Below are 17307 nucleotides of genomic sequence, written 5' to 3' on the forward strand. Positions count from 1 at the left end.
AGCCGTGGTCCGGGTGGTGCTGCAAAAAGGGGCACGGCCAGAGCATGTGCTTAAAGTCGATAACCGCCCCAAAGTCGGGACAAAGAGGGGAGACCTCTGTGTACCTTCTGAAGACGGAGAGTGTGGAATACGACTTTGTCTGCAGAAGCCTGAGAGTCACGGCCTGGGGCCACGTGAGGTTTCGATGTGGCAAGCGGAAAGCCCTGCGGCTCATCTGGTAGTTTCTAGTGATCTCGTTAAAGTTTGAGAGAATGTCCCTGAAGCGGGGTGGGTCAGCCTCCGAAAAAGTCGGACCAAGGCCGTCACCGGTCCCACCCGGCACAGCAGCTTCCCAGTGCCCGGCGCGGCCAGCAAGACCTCGCGCCTGGGCACGGGCCAACTCATTAACGTTGGCCTACCCCCCTGCATCGATGCCCTCGTGCACCAGGAACCATGTAATGACGTGATGAGTCGGCACCTTACCCTCAATTGCCCTAGCAACCTCCTCACACAAACAGCCCCAGTAGAGAAAGCTCGAAGGGCTGATCTCGAGTCCATACAAATATCTTCACTGTCAGACCTAAGGATTGCCAGTGCAATGGCCAGCTGCTCTGCCTTACAAGCAGACGAGGTGCTTATTGACGCCACTCATAATACGCGTCCCTTTATGTCCACAACGTTAGCAACAAAGCGATTGGAGTCGCCTTGGTACTGGGCAGCGTCTACAAAACACGACTCTGCCTCATGTGCATGCGCGTACCGCAGAAGCGCGGAGGCGTGAGCCGTCCTCCTGTCAGCGTTGAAAGTTGGATGCACGTTCCTTGGAATAGGGCAGACTGTAATAGCCGGCCGCACACTATGCGAAAGCTGAAAGTTCATATCCCTTAAACTCATCGGACTGAACATGACCTTAGTCAGGATTCCCCTTCCCGCCATCGCAGACGAGAGTCTGGAAATATGTGCGGTCTGCTGAGCTTCGATCACTTCTTTTAATGTGTTGTGTATGCCAAGTCTTGCTTCTGTGTGCTTGTGTGCATTGGGAGTCCTAGGACTCTCTTAATACACTTCCTGATGAGCGTGTCCAGCTTGTTAATTTCGTGTTTCTGCCATCTGTGCATGGGAGTGACATAATTCACATGGCTCATGAGGAACGAGTTAAATAGCCTGAGTAGATAATCCTCCCTAGGCCCCCCTTTTTTATCGGAAACCCTTGCAATGAGTCTGATTACTCCTTCAACATGCCCTGTAAGCTTATCTATAGTACGCCCGTGCTGACCATTAGCTTCAATAATTATGCCTAGCAGCCGGAAAGAACAAACCCTAGGGATCTCGCACCCGGATGACGTTCGCACCTCAATATCTATCTCATCGGGAGGCAGCCACCCTCTAGGCACGGTGGCCCATCTGACTAACGTGTTTCTCGGCGTAATGCACTACCGCTTGCAGTGCTTCTTCAACGCTGCCGCCCACACCGCCAGAGCACCAGAGGGCAATGTCGTCCGCATCGATTGCGGAGCCAATACCCTCCGTTTGCTCAAGCTCCACTGTCAAGCCCTGCACGTTAAACAAGAGCGGCGAGATAACCGACCCTTGTGGCGTACCCCGTTGCCCGAGATCATAAGCCTTTGATGGTAGGTGACCCAATTTGATGGTGGCCCTCCTACCTCCGAGAAAGGACTGCACAATTCTGGAAAACTTTTCTCCCAGGTCAAGGCGGGAGATCGAGTCTAGAATATGCCTGTGTGCCACTTTGTCGAAGGCATTTTCCAGATCGACACCTAGAATGGCCCTCATGTCTCGAGTGTCTATCAAATATATCATGCTTGATGAGTAGCATTGCGTCCTGCGCGAAGAAGTGAGGCCTGAAGCCTATCATGTTGTTTGGAAAATATCCTCGTTCTCAATGTGCTTGGAGAACTGATCATTTATCACATGTTCCGCCACCTTGCCCAAACAAGGCGTGAGGGAAGTTGGACTGAAGTTTTCGGCCCCGGGGCTGTGCACAGGCTTGGGACTAAGAATCACGGATGCAACCTTCCACTCATCTGGAAAGACACACAATTCCCATATGCGGTTGATCTCCCGCCGTTGTGACCTTTATCGACGTATCATCTAAGTTGCGCAGCAGTTTGTTAGTTACGCCATCGTCGTGGTCCACGCGGCGTCTGCAGTCTCATGGTGACGCAACACGTCTTGGGGACCCAGGCTAGTTTTCAATCTTTGGGTCTTGGTCCAAAGCGAGCCCAAGAGTGGCTTGGGTTATGCGCATGCGCCCTGGTGGCTCGCAAGCTCCTTGGTCCCGAAGCTTTTTGGGACCACAGTTCTCAAACTTTATATTGTGGACACTTGCAGCTCCTTGCTCAAGCACAAATACGTAACAGCTGCCACAGTTGTTAGTTCACGCTTGCCTTGTGCATGCCTGTGCGTTCTTTTCGGGCGTCCTTCATTGTGCTTCAGTGGCGCGCTGCAGGTATCGAGCTGCTTCTCGTTCTTTGTGTGACATTCCAATTTCCTGCTACCGCATTTATTGCTTCGCCCTTGCGGCGAAACTGTGTTTTTTTTTACTCTATATGTCTTTCTGATAAGTTGCGGAATATGAAAAGGCTACAATATTCGGACAAAAAGGAAAAAGTAATGGTCGAGCCTCGAAATTCACGTACTTTTTTTTACGTCAGTTGGGCTACGCGCCTGCGGTGCGTACCTTGACCTACCGGGTGAGGTCTCCTGTGATCTCGCGCTTATCTCACGAGAGGGGTTCACCAGAGTGCCACTAGCTTCGTATCTGTTGTGCTTTCATCTCGAAGTTTGCGTTAAAACCATACGCCGCCAGAAGGTTACTAGGCTCTCGGCAGCCGCAGTGTTTCTTCAAGCAGCGAGGTGCTAGTCTTTCAGAAGGCAATGAGGATCTCCTCATTGCCTTCTAGGGCAACCTCATTTTTAATCCTAAGATAAGTAGTCGGCGAGATATATAACAAACGCAGTTTGTGCGCAGTGGCGGAAAATCAAGTAATAAGTAAATTTAGAAACAACTGCACTATAATGAAAATGTAAATCAGGTTGAAACATGTGGCTCCATGGCTTCCTGGAAGGAGATGTAACTTACCGACACGTCCTGCGACAATTAGAAAACCTTCCTGTAACAACAGAACGCTTGATCGATGAGAGTTACGCAATAAAGTGTGGGCATATGACGTCTAATTCAGTTAAGCGTCCGAGCCACGTATGCGCTGTGAGTAGTTTGCTCAGTTGCTGTAGTGAAAGGAATACTCTGACGCTGTAAGTGTAGCCATATTGCGTTCAAACTAATACTACATTTTTACGGAATATTAGAAAAACATACACTAGCAACTTATCTAATAATTTTAAGGCATGGAAGGTAAAGTGATGCTCACTGGCTCTATAACCAACATAAATGGTCAAACCTTAATGGTAAAAAAAGTTCAGGCGCCCTGTCGCGAAAATTGGGGCGTCCAAAGCATGGCGGGTGCCTGTCTTTCTTTCTTTCTTTCCTTCTTCCTTTCTTCCTTCCTTTCTTTCTTTCTTTCTTTTTTCTCTTTCTTTCCTTTCTTTCTTTCTTTCTTTCTTTTTTCTCTTTCTTTCCTTCTTTCTTTTTCTCTTTCTTTCTTTCTTTCTTTCTTCCTTTCTTCCTTTCGCATTGCACAACGCTCCATCCTGTTTCCTTTCTCCAGGACGTTAATTGGACCATCATCTACGCGGTTAGCGGCGGAATGCTTCTTTTGCTAAACGCAACAACGATGGTCATGCGTTCACATCCAGGCAACAATGAATTGTGGGAACGTGAAATGACAAGCCACTTCGATAAAGATCAGATTGCTTAGAATAATAGAGAGCTGAGCTAGTTGGTAAGTATTCATTCTAAAAAGACAGGGCGTGCAAAGACGGACACAAGAAAGAAGTCAGGACACCACAAACGCCGACTAACAACTGAAGAGACGCACAACGGCTGTAAAGAAAGAAGGCACGAAAACATATCTGCGCATGCCCATGTAACAGCCGAACCTATCAATCCGGCACGCCTGGCGGTCTACGTGGAAGATATGCCTTAACAGTTATCTTCCACGTAGACCGCCACGAGTGCCGAATTGATAGGTTAGCCTGTTGCATGGGCATGCGCAGATAAGTTTTCGTGCCTTCTCTCTTTTCAGCCGTTGTGCGTCTCTTCAGTTGTTAGTCGGCGTTTGTGTTGTCCTGACTTCTTTCTTGTGTCCGTGTTTACACGCCCTTTCTTTTTAGAATGATCAGATTGCCATATCAGAAACGGCTGAGCGCCGACAAACCCACCATGTCGAGAGCATCACTTATTGGCTAACGGCTATTGCACATACGCGCGTGACCGGTGCACTTTTGAAGGCCGTATTTCTAATAATAATAATATCTGGGCTTTAACGTCCCAAAACCACCATATGATTATGAGAGACGCCGTAGTGGAGGGCTCCGGAAATTTCGACCACCTGGGGTTCTTTAACGTGCACCTAAATCTAAGTACACGGGCCTCAAACATTTTCGCCTCCATCGAAAATGCAGCCGCCGCGGCCGGGATTCGATCCCGCGACCTTCGGGTCAGCAGTCGAGCGCCATAACCACTAAACCGCCGTGGCGGGGCAGGCCGTATTTCTATACGCTCGCTAGAGTAGGTTGTCCCTCGCTTACGCCACCGCCACAGGAATCTGTGAGTCATAACTAGCTACGGCTGAAAGTGCTCACGCAGCACGAATGAAGCAGCACTTACCAGGGCTAGCCGAAACTCATTTATATATGCTGTCACCACAGCAATATTCGCATTTTTTATTGTATGTGGACGTTTACATATTATTATTATTATTATTGACTTGTCGACGTTGACTTGTCGATTGTGAATCTCTTGCACAGCTATCTGCTCAATAGATCTTGTTATGTTGCCGTAAATGGCCAAACCTCTTCTTTGTATAAAGTGACTAGTGGGGTCCCTCAAGGGTCGGTATTAGGCCCACTCCTATTTTTAATTTACGTTAATGATGTTTCTTTTGCCATTCGTAATTCTTCTTTCCTCTTGTATGCCGATGACATCAAGATATTTAAGGAAATTCATTCAGTTAACGACTGTAGCTTGTTGCAGTCAGATTTGTGTTCTTTTTCCGAATGGTGCAACGGCAATAACCTTTCTCTAAATACCTCAAAGACAAAATTCATGTCTATCACTCGCAAAACATCTAGCGTGTCATTTCAATACTTTGTCAATTCTGTGCCGTTATGCAAGGTTTATGAAATCAGTGATCTTGGTGTTGTTGTTGACAGCGCGTTAAACTTTTCTTCTCACGTTAAGCGTGCTGCTATGCGGGGCCTTCGTTCTCTCGGATGTGTTTGTAGAATATCTCGAGAATTCAGGTCTCCCATGGCCCTACACAAATTGTACACGGCAATATGTCTTCCGCAACTTGAGTATGCGTCCGTGATATGGAATGGCATTGCTCAATCCAGCGGTAACACCATTGAACGAGTCCAGAAAAAATTCCTCAGCATATATAACCATCGCTTTGCTAAAAATGACTCTGGATCTCGTTCAAATACTGCTGAGTCATTATCACTGCCATCACTTCACTGCCGACGAAATCGTTCTGGTCTCTTATTTCTCTACAAGCTAGTCCACGGTTTCATATCCTGCCCTGTACTTCTCAATTGTGTTAATTTTCGAATTCCGCGTAAGTTAACCAGAGAGAACAGACCGTTTCATGTACCCGCCTGTTTCTTCCAACACTCTACCGTTCACAGAATACAAAGTCTTTATAATATTAATTTTCTTGATCTTGACGTTTTTCATAGTCCACAATCACTGTTTTTATCCGAGCTTTGCACTGTTTTGACATAGTATGGCACAGTGTACAAAGTCTTCCCTTCTCCGTCTTTCCGCATAGTTGTATATGTGCAATCTAATTTTTTATTCCCCTTCAATATTTCTCATATTGTCTTATTTTACTCCTCCCCTTTAGTGTTCATTTCTCTTTGTCTACGTGTTTTTGCTCTTTTTATTTCTGAAGACTGTCTGTATTGTATTGTTTATTTTTATTGATTTTATTTTTGCGTGCGCCTGCACAAAGACCTCACGGTTGTTCCTGGGCACGTTAAATAAATGATTGATTGATTGATTGATTATTATTATTATTATTATTATTATTATTATTATTATTATTATTATTATTATTATTATTATTATTATTATTATTATTATTTGCAACTTCAGGTTTCGCAAAGGAGGATATGGCTGAAGTCGGTGTCTCTGTTGTGCTTATCGTATTGCTGGTGATCTTTGGTGAAGAAAGCTTTGCAGTCGGTCGATGGACAGAAGAGAGACCGGCGAACACATTCATGTACCGCTCGTTAGCAAGGTTCGCCTACGAGAAAGAAAAACCTGGTTCTCATGAAGGATTAATGTTTCTTGTAACGCAAGCCAGATGGAAGAGGGTATGTTCTCTAAGAGTGTGACTTTCACATGTTTCTTCCAGTATTATAACAATTGATGTCTTCTCTGCCCGCAAGTATGCAGTGCATATATTGTCACGTGGTCGTGACGTCCACGAAGGTAGCAGTCGGCGTGTCGAAGATGAAACTCTTTTATTTGGCCGAACTTGTGGCCCGGAAAAAGAAAGTGAAACTAAAGCAACACACACTGTACACTGATAGCGGCGAACAAAGCGTCGGCCGTCGATAGAGGTGAGATTCTGGAATATCGCAAGACGCGTGGCGCCACCTGTTGGAGCAGTATTGGGTAGTACAAAAACCGACTACCTCGCACAGTTCGCTGTGGGACCAGGCCCAACTAGCGAATGCGAAACAACGATTGATCTTAATATTTCGTGTGTTAGCACATTTAACACTCAGAAAGAGAGCTGTGAGTTTCTCTCCGATAGTCGGACGCGCCACTGAACCGCCATGAAGTGTTTGCTGGATCACTCGCCAGAACGACGGCGAAAACAACAGCAGGCGAGACTGTTCCGCACGCTCCGAAGAAAACCCGCTATTGACGCTATTGTAGCGTCGTGAATTGCCACGGACGTAAAGGACTGAATAACAACGTTCAGTTTTAGCGATTTTCATAGTTGTCGTACGAAGCAGAAAGCCGAGAGCGCTGGATACGGGCCGTTACAAGCGCGTGGGAAAACGAAATCCCCGCGTTCTCCAGAGCCGGTCGCATGAGAAAGTGTGCTAATGTAGCTCTGCTGTTGTTTTGCGTTGTCCTGATGGAGAGCCCGCGACCTTGACTATGAAGCTCAGCAGAGACTCTGACCGCGGAGCGTGCCAGGTAACACCGTGTGAGCAGCTACAGACAGACTGAAGACACGTGATACGCACACCGCGATATCCTATAATCTGAGTTGGTCCTCACTACACGGCATGGCGCACGTACGTTTTTAAGGCTCAGAGTTCCCGGACAAACATGTGGTTTCGGTTCTTACTAGCTAACACGTGCGTCATACAAGTAAATCGCAAAAATGTTGGCCGTGACCACCTTCAGGTTTGTTTTGCCCGTGGCTTCCGCGGTTGCCGTAGCTATCTCGAAGGCCACCACTTTGCCTTTTGGTTGTACCCCGCGAGTGGGGACACATACGTGTGCCCATATGCAGTATATACAAACGGAAGACGACCATCAAGGGACCACTTGGGGATGTGCAATAAAACAGTCCAATGCACAGGAAGCGAGAGATGAAGGGAGAATGCAACTGGAAAGGCGAAAATCGCCGGGGCCATTTGTCCCTCTAAAAGCGAGCTTCGTGCCACTGATCGTCAGATACATAGCTAAGTAATTGGATCGAGTAGTTACTTCATACCTTTGCCATTACGTATATACCCGACTTTAACGCATTTAGGCGCTAGAGGACGGACGTCGGAGGACTTGTCCCGAACTCGATGTCGTGCGGAGCTCGCTTGTAGTTGCGAGTTGCAGCGCGCCGGAATAACTGGAACTTCTTTGTATTCTACCCGCGGTTCACTTTGATGAGCTTCCTACTTTGTTGAAGCGTGCACTGGCGGATGAAACTTTCCAGGTCCTTGATTTTCAAGAAACCGCGCCTCGACACCAACCGAAGAGAAAGGGGGGGGGGATTCTATTGTGGCCTATGCACGTTCACTTGCGGACGGCTCTCTTTGCACCACCCGGTTAGCGTCAGGGCTGCGATGTGGGCGCTGGTGGTGGCTATTTTTCGCAGCGCCACCCGGGCAGAGTCTGACGTCTATAACCTGAACATCGCTGGGATGCGCCGTCTTTTATACATCACGCATCGAAGTTTCTAGCCTTATCACTGGTGGTTGCGCCAGCACTGGAATAGTCTTGACTATTCGCGTCATGTGCGCAATCTTGACCAAATGATCTACTACAATCTGGAATGTTCCCAGACATTCTAGCACGGCCCGCGCAAGACAGCGATCACACGTGCACGGGACCAGTTACACAAACATAGTAAAAAAGCGCCCGTGGCATTGCCCCCCTCTGGAAAAAGCATTGCCCCTATGCTTAAAACAGAACATAAAATTCATAAATGCATGCAATACAAAAGAAACAAAGAAACACGCAAAAGGTGGAGTCCACAGGTTCCTTAACGTGCATAGAAAAGCTTCAGGCGTACCACATGCACCACCTCGTGCCCGGCGCCGCTGAGAGTTCGTCATGCAGTTGGGGATAACCTCGTAGTCATGTTCGCCAAGACGTCGAAGTACCCTGTACGGTCCTAAGTATCGTCGAAGAAGCTTCTCGCTAAGTTCGCGTCGGCATATTGGCATCCAGATCCAGACGCGGTCGCCAGGCTGGTATTCCACGTGGCGGCGTCGAAGGTTGTAACGACGGCTGTCGGTCTTTTGCTGGCTCTGCATGCGCAGACGGGCGAGTTGTCGGGCTTCTTCGGCGCGCTCAAAGTAGACGGTGACGTCGAAGTTTTCTTCGTGACATCGAATAAAACTTCGCATTCAGCGTCGTTGCCGGGCTCTTTCCGAATACCAACTTGTACGGCATCATTTGCGTCGTTTCTTGCAATGTCACGTACGGAAGGATGGCATCCCATCTCTTGTGTTTGACGTCGATGTATATGGCCAGCATGTCGGCGATGGTCATGTTTAGCTGCTCCGTGAAGCCATTGTTCTGTGGGTGGTACGCTGTGGTTCGGCGGTGGCTTGTTTGGCTGTATCTCAATATTGCCTGAGTTAGGTCAGCAGTAAATGCCGTACATCTGTCTGTGATGAGGACCTCTGGGGCGCCATGACAAAGGACAATGTTCTCAACGAAGAACTTCGCTACCTCGGAGGCGTCGCCTTTAGGCAGGGCCCTTGTCTCGGCGTAGCGTGTGAGGTAGTCGGTAGCTACGATGATCCATTTGTTTCCGGAAGTCGACGCCCGGAATGGCCCCAGTAAGTCTATTCCGATTTGCTGGAACGGCCGGCGAGGGGGCTCGATTGGCTGCAGAAGTCCGGCTGGCCCAGTCGGCAGTGTCTTCAGTCTCTGACAATCTCGGCAAGTATTTGCGTAACGAGCGACGTCGGTGGCAAGGTGCGGCCAGTAGTACTTTTCCTGTATTCTTGCAAGCGTGCGAGAAAAGCCCAGGTGTCCTGCCGTGGGGTCGTCGTGCAGGGCCTGGAGGACTTGTCGCAACACAGAAAAAAACTGCGAGAACGTACTTGGCTGGAAGTGGTGAGAAGTTCTTCTCTTGGAGAACGCCACCGCATAATAAAAACGACGCCAGTGCTTGCTTGAACACTTTCGAAACGACAGTGGTCTTGCCCTCGAGGTATTCCATAAGGCCTCTGAGTTCCGGGTCGGATCGCTGTTGTTCAGTGAAGACGTCGGCACCTATGGATCTTAAGAAGCAGTCATCATCCTGATCATCCTGGAGCGGTGGGTCGACGGTGGCACGAGACAGGCAGTCGGCGCCGGAGCGTTTTGTTCCGGACTTGTAAACGACAATAATGTCGAATTCTTGAATTCTCAAGCTCCTTCGTGCAGACGACCTGAAAGGTCCTTCAAGTTCGCTAGCCAACAAAGGGCCTGGTGGTCGCTCACGACTTTGAAGGGCCTGCGTAAACGTAGGTGCGAAACTTTGATGTAGCCCAGATTATGGCAAGGTACTCCTTTTCTATTGTAGAATAGTTGGCCTCCGTCTTTGATAGCGACCGGCTGGCATAGCTGATTACCCTTTCCAATTTGTCAGTGCTCTGCACAAGAACGGCGCCCAATCCTACACTGCTTGCGTCGGTGTGTACTTCTGTTTGGGCGTACTCGTCGAAATGCGCGAGTAATGCAGGCGTCTGCAGGCATCGTTTTAGTTCTTGAAATGCTTCGTCCTGCGGCATTTTGCACTTGAACTCGACGTCAGTCCTGATAAGGTTAGTAAGTGGCTCGGCGATGTGGGCAAAGTTTTTGACGAACCGCCTGTAATAGGCGCACAGGCTGAGAAATCGACGCACGGCCTTCTTGTCGGCAGGTGGCGGGAATGTAGCGATGGCAACTGTCTTCGGCAGGTTAGAGTGTACTCCGGACTTGCTTATCACGTGTCCAAAGAAGAAGAGCTCTTGATTGCCTGAAGTAGAGCTTCAAGCCGCCGTAGGTGTTCGTCCAAGTTTGAGGCAAACACAACAACGTCGTCTAAATACACGAGGCAAGTCTTCCATTTCAAGCCAGCCAGTACGGTATCCATGACACGTTGGAAAGTCGCAGGTGCCGAGCAAAGACCAAAAGGCATGACCTTCTGGTGTTATGAAGGCAGTCTTTTCTGGTTCTTTCTCGTCGACTTCGACTTGCCAGTAGCCGGTCTTGAGGTCCGTCGACGAAAAGTACTTTGGAATTGAGGAGTCGATCTAGGGCGTCGTCTATACGTGGGAGAGGGTACACGTCCTTCTTCGTGACCTTGTTCAGGCGACGATAGTCGACGCAAAAACGTAGGGTCCATCCTACTTGCTCACTAACAACACAGGTGACGCCCACGGGCTCTTGGACGGCTGGATGATATCGTCGCGCGGAATTTCGTCGACCTGTTTCTTGGCGGCCTCGCGTACTCGCGTCTAAACTTGGTACGGACTCCGACAGATTGGTCGGGCACTTTCTTCTGTTATGATGCGATGTTTCGCGACTGGGGTCCGTCAAATTCTTGACGACGAGAAGCAGTCCTCCAGTTGCAGGAGCAGGGCTTCCAGCTTGTCTTGCTTGTGCTTCTTGAGGCTCATGTTGACGTCAAAATCTGGTTGGGTTCCTCGATACGTTGAAGTAGGTTCGGTAGCCTCTATGAGGCCCAAAGCATTGCTGGCGTCCACGAATTCGGGGATGTAATTTTTCAGCGCTATCTTTGATTTGCCATCACGCAGCTCGGCTATGCCTCTTGCGACGCAAATCGGACGGTTCAGAAGCAAGTGCTGATCGCTCTCGACGACGCATGCAAGTTCTCAGGGTTCTTCGGTGCCGACGGAAATGATGGTGCTGGAGAGCGGCGGATTGGTGACGTGCTCTTCTATCACGTTCAATGCGTGGTTCCCTGGCGTCGTGTGTGGTGGCAGTGCGTGTTCTGAGGTTATTGTTATTGACTCAGACTCAGATCGATGACGGCGCCGTAGTGGCTTAGGAAGTCCCTTCCAAGTATCAGATCCCTGGAGGAATGCTCTATGATTACAAAGCTCGCAGGATAAGTCCGGTTATTGACGGTGACTTTTGCGGTGCAGACTCCAGAGGGAGTTATTAGATGGCCACCAGCGGCCCGGATTTCGGCGCCTTGCCAAGCACTCGTAACTTTCTTCAACCTTGTGGCGAATGGTCCACCGACGACGCAATAGTCGGCTCCAGTGTCGACGAAAGCGGTGATGTTGAGGCCGTCGAATAGTACGTAGAGGTCGCTAATCCATCGTTTTGCGTTGTAGTTAAGTCGTGGCGTCGGGTCACTGCTGGGTCGGCTTGTCCCGCTGCTTCTACGTCGCGTTGACAGGTCTTCTTCAGGCACCGAGGTTTCGTCGCCGCGGCTAAGTCTGGTTTGCGTCTTGTTCTTGAGATTTCGTCGAGGTGTCGTGATCGGCGGCGGAGGATCTTCGCTATTTCGTCGTATAGCAACCGCACCTCCATAAGTTGCTGCCCTTATTTTTCCTGATACGGGCGAGATGAGCGGCCCCGATTGGGCCAGCGTATTGGCGGCGCTGCGGTGAGACATAGCGGCCTGGCGACGGTGAAAGGGAAGGTTGTCGGGGCGTCCACTGCGCTCCTGCGTAATAGTCGGCGATGTCGCATGGTCTTTCACCCCGCTGTGGACGCGGCGCGTCAATCAAACGTCGGTCTTCCTCGGCGTGTATCGCTGGCCGGCTGGCGAGCGGTATGACGCCGCGGATGGCGGCGGTGGTGCCTGGTGGCGGGACTATTGGGGCGGCGCTGAGTCTTGACGTCGGCGAGGAGGGGGGCTGTTGCGTCGGGCTGCAGCAGCATAGCTTATTGCTTGCAGCTGCGGCGGTACCGGCTGAGGGACATCCAGTGACTGTTGGATTACCTCGCGTACAACGTACGCAATCGACGTCACTTCGGGCTGTGCAAAAGGTGCGAGATTTCGCAGCTCCTCTCGCACGATGGCTCGGATCGTTTCGCGCAAGTCGTTGACCCGAAGGCATGAACAGCAGCGCTGTCTTGAAATGCGCGGCGATTGCACTGCCGGGTGCGCAATTTGAGCGTCTTCTCGATGGTTGTTGCCTCCGAGAGGAATTCTTGAAAGGTCTTGGGTGGGTTTCTGATCAGTCCCACAGGGACCTCCTGCTAGGACTCTCGCATGAGGAAGCGAACTTTCTTCTCCTTGGGCATGTCAGGGTCAGCATGGGGGAACAGTCGGTTCATCTCTTGCGTGTAGAGCACCACGTTTTGGTATGGGAGCTGGACACGGGTTTCCACCAGAGCTTCGGCCCTCTCCTTGCAGACGACGCTCGTGAACGTAGCGAGGAACCTGGTGCGAAAAATGTTCGACGTTGTCACGTTTCGCTCTTGGTTATCGAACCAGGTCCGAGCGGCTTCTTCCAACGCGAAGTAGGCGTGCCGTAGATAGTCCTCACTGGTCAAGGTATTAAAGACCGCGACATGGTCATAAGGTTCGAGCTCGCTTTCCGGGTCTTCAAATAATTATCCACCGAACGTTGGCGGCTCCCTGCGTCGTTTTAGAACGACTGTCGCGGGCGATGGTATAGGGGCTGTCATCGTTGCCTCCATCGGGGTCATGGCCTTTGTCTGCCTGATCTTATCGGGTAGAAACCCTTACTCTGGTGCTAGACCTCGTTGTCTGCGGCTGGCTCGCTGGTCCCGGTTGGCGTCGATGTCTTCTTCGCGACCTGGACTGGGTTCACAGCTTGACGGTGGCGTCCGGAACTTGAACGAACAGCACCTCCACCAGATGTCACGTGGTCACGACGTCGACGAAGGTAGCAGTCGGAAGATGAAACTATTTTATTTGGCCGAACTTGTGGCCAGCAAAAGGAAAGGCAAACTACAGGAACATACACTGTACACTGATAAAGGCGAACAGAACGTCGGCAGTCAATAAATTGAACAACGCTGGGATGCGCCGTCTTTTTTACATCACGCATCGAACTTTCTAGCCCCACCACTGGTGGTTGCGCCAGCTCTGGAATAATCTCGACTATTCGCGTCATGTGTGCAGTCTTGACAAAATGATCTACTACACTCTGTAATGTTTCCAGAGATTCTAGCGCGGCCCGCGCAAGACAGCGATCAGACGTGCACCGGCCCAGTTACACAAACAAAAAAGAAGCGCGCGTGGCAACACACACACACACACACACACACACACACATATATATATATATATATATATATATATATATATATATATATATATATATGTATATATATATATATATATAGATATATATATATATTTATATATATATTTATAGCTTAGACCGTTATTGTGGCATTATGTATATATAGATAGCTCCAGAATAAGGTTCTGAGCTATAATGGTATATTGCGTTCGAGTTTAAGAACACATTCCCGTAATACATACACAGATACACATTCAGTCGCATTTGGTTCGTACGTGAGACCGAGGAGAGGGGACAGAAACACAGCAGCACCATCTTCTTGCCTTTATATGTATATAAACAGGCTCGCATATTTGTATATATACACCCCATATTCCTTCTTTTATCAAAAAAAAAAAAAAACATGGTTGACCCTTCCGTCATAGGAATCGGAATAACACGATAGTAAAGCGCGCCCTTACAGAAGTAACTGACTGTTTACTGTACATTGATATAAGAGAGTTTGCACGATGTATATTGATGTCTGGCAGCTATGGCACCGTTTAACGTGTATGCCGCCACTTTGATGATTGGCGGTACATCTCCATCCCCACGACTAAACTCCATGTTAAATGATTACTCAAACCCTTGTGGTAGCTGTAGTACCTAACGGTGAAATCGAAATCAGAGAACGAGGTGTGATAGCCAGAAGAGCGTCACATATTGGACGTAGAACTTGGTCGCCATCCCGCGGCCTGTTAAATTGTGATTGAACACCACGGCCCGACTAGAGGGAAACGCAAAGCCCGTCGTGCCGCCTCGGTAGCCCAGCCGCGATTTTTCTCGGGGCGAGCGCGTGAGCGTGGAACACGGTGTTAGAGCCAGGTGATGCAGGCGCGCGTCGCAGAGCTGTTTTTGGTTTGGATTAGCGTGATGCTTTGAGCTAGGCCTACGCTTCTGCGACGCTTGGGAAAAGGTCGCCACCTCGCGGTGTGTTAAGGCATTGACAAAATTTAACTTGTATTGAATACGCGCCGAATGGGACGGACGTGTAACGCGTTGCAGGTGCTAATCGCGGAGTCCACACTAATGACGAATTACTTTACTTTACCGCTCCCAGAGGGCACCACCACCCCGCCGACCGAGAGAGTGGTAGATATAAAAGGCACGTTTGTAAAGCCGCTATATATAGTCTGTGACCGTGGCGCAGTAGAGAGCGTACACGGTAACTTCTTGCGGACCGAGCGGTCGTGGCTTCGATGCCCATTGACGGAACTTTATTTTCTTTGACATCTGGTCGTGACATTTCTTTCTACGTCATTTAGTTGACGGAAATACGTTACTGAAATCTTGGTGGACCGTGGCATAAAACGCTTTCGTGTTAAAATTTAAATTTTCAACGAATTGGCTCAAACGGCTTCGATCTACATATAGTTCCTATGATTTACCTCATTAGTACACGAAAAACCTAAAATTGTACATAGACAATGAAAACCAATGTCCCTGGAGCTTCCTTCACCACTTTAATGGTGTGAGTAACTTCTGTTGCTTGTTTATGTAAGTGAACGTTTTAGGAATAAATAATTTAAGTGGTCAATTTTATTGTCTTTCTTTCACTTCGTAGGCTCATGGACGAACAATGTACCATATTGGATTCATTGTCCTCGAAAATAACACGGTAGGTGGCAATCATCTGGATGAATGCGGATCCTAAAGGGGTTCTCACACAAAAATTTTCTCATGCCGTTTTTTGCGTCAAATGAAAGACGAAGCCCTAAATATCCTAGAAAATGCACTGCTAAGCGTGAATGCGACATGGAAATGTAAATACAGTATGTTTTTAAAAGGTGATTTATGGTTCCTACCCTACATGACGTCACAACACTGTATAAACTTCTCGTCGCGTGCTCGCTCTAGAGGTCAAGACGTTTCTATGGCGGCTCCACTCTGTGGCTTCCTTGGTGACTCACAAGCGGCCATTTTGAATGTTTTTGTGGATGACATCATGACAAATTGCCATACTGTTGCGTGAAGCCACCAGTGTAGACACTATAGCAGGACGGCATGATGGTGTCGATCTAAGTAGACGAGTCATGCGAAAACCCATTTTAATGTCAAAATAAATGATCTTATCGGCGTTTACTTGTTAACATAACCATGTGTTTGATCCGCATTTTTCAGATGTACTAAAATACCATACCTTCAATATTTCAAATCACATCGTAATCTGCTTATCTTTACATGTGCTTCCTTTCTTTCGTATTATCTTTTTCCTCGTTTATTCTTCAAGGGAAACGTTTATTTCGTCGACAGCTCGTGCATATTTTCTTGCACCTAACGTCGCATGAAATGCCTCTTCTTTTTTTTTTCATAGCCAATACTTCTTTCATATCCTGATAAATCAACTCTCCGTTATGACACATTATGCTGTTTATCAAGAATGTGTACATCCGGCTTCTGCTTCTTTACTTTTTTTATTAGCAATATTGTGCATTGCGCTAACTAGTGCAGCTAATTTATTGATAGTAGGCGCTAAGAATTTTGCTGCGCCGCGTGTGTCTGAACGCTACAATATTGGTTTCCTTTTTTGCAGCATGTCGAGAAATGTATCACCCTACTTACGATACCCCCAGTTGACACAGGTGCAAGGAGAAGCGTGGTCACTAGGTTTTGGTGCAGACCAGTGGCGTAGCCAGAAATTGTTTTTTCGTGGGGGAGGCACTGCAGCAAGTCCTGATGACAAATGAAGAACCTCTTCAGAAACTACTGGCGAATAAATTGTTGTCACCGCTGAAGACACCGCCTCCATATCGCCATAGCGCATTACCCGAAGAATAGGCAGGTATATATATATATATATATATATATATATATATATATATATATATATATATATATATATATATATATATATATATATATATATAAATATACATATATATATATATATATATATATCGGAGCATGACTTAAAGAAATAGGTGGTACGGCGTTACGCAAAGCAAAGCTACTTTATATGGATACAAGCACACTGCAGGCACTACTCTTTGTTAGATGCGAAGTATCTTATGGCGGAGCTCAATCCGGTGGTGGTGATGGTGTGCGGCGTGACCACCCCTACTGCGCATGCGCATACCCTCTCCACTCGTCCTCTCCACTTCCCCCTCTCCCACCCCTCTCCAATTTCCCCCTCTCCCCTTCGCCCTCCCCCTCACCACTTTCCTCTTCCCTCCCCCTCTCCCTTCCCCCTCACCACTTCCCTCACCTCCCCCTCTCCACTCTTCCTCTGAAACGCGGGCTAGACATGCCGAAATTCTCTCCTCGGCAACGCCGTGATGAGCACCACCGCATGGCGTCCCCTCCCTCTCTCTCTCCTCTCCTGCGCTGCCCCTCTCTCGCACGCCTGCCGACCGCGTTCCCCGCTCGCCCTGTGAGAATTAACAGCCAGGCTAGAGGGAAGACAAGACGCGCGTAGCGTTCCTCTTCGCGTTCCACGACGCGAGGTGGTAGCATGCCCAAAGAACGCCAACGGAACGCGATCGTGCAAGTGCTCCGGCTTCGCATCGCCTCATG

At 48.7% G+C, this 17307-nt stretch overlaps 1 protein-coding gene across 1 annotated transcript in view; it reads left to right on the forward strand.

Moving 5' to 3' along the window:
* The first annotated feature begins 6414 nt into the window (after nucleotides 1–6414).
* The window catches only part of LOC119402035 (uncharacterized), a 37822-nt gene continuing 26929 nt past the window's right edge, over nucleotides 6415–17307 (forward strand). Inside the window, exon 1 of the transcript XR_007417142.1 lies at nucleotides 6415–6438. The gene's annotated coding sequence lies outside the window, so the exon portion shown is untranslated. The remainder of the gene's footprint in view (nucleotides 6439–17307) is intronic.

This window comes from Rhipicephalus sanguineus, chromosome 8 (assembly GCF_013339695.2).
Source record: "Rhipicephalus sanguineus isolate Rsan-2018 chromosome 8, BIME_Rsan_1.4, whole genome shotgun sequence".
Classification (NCBI taxonomy): domain Eukaryota; kingdom Metazoa; phylum Arthropoda; class Arachnida; order Ixodida; family Ixodidae; genus Rhipicephalus; species Rhipicephalus sanguineus.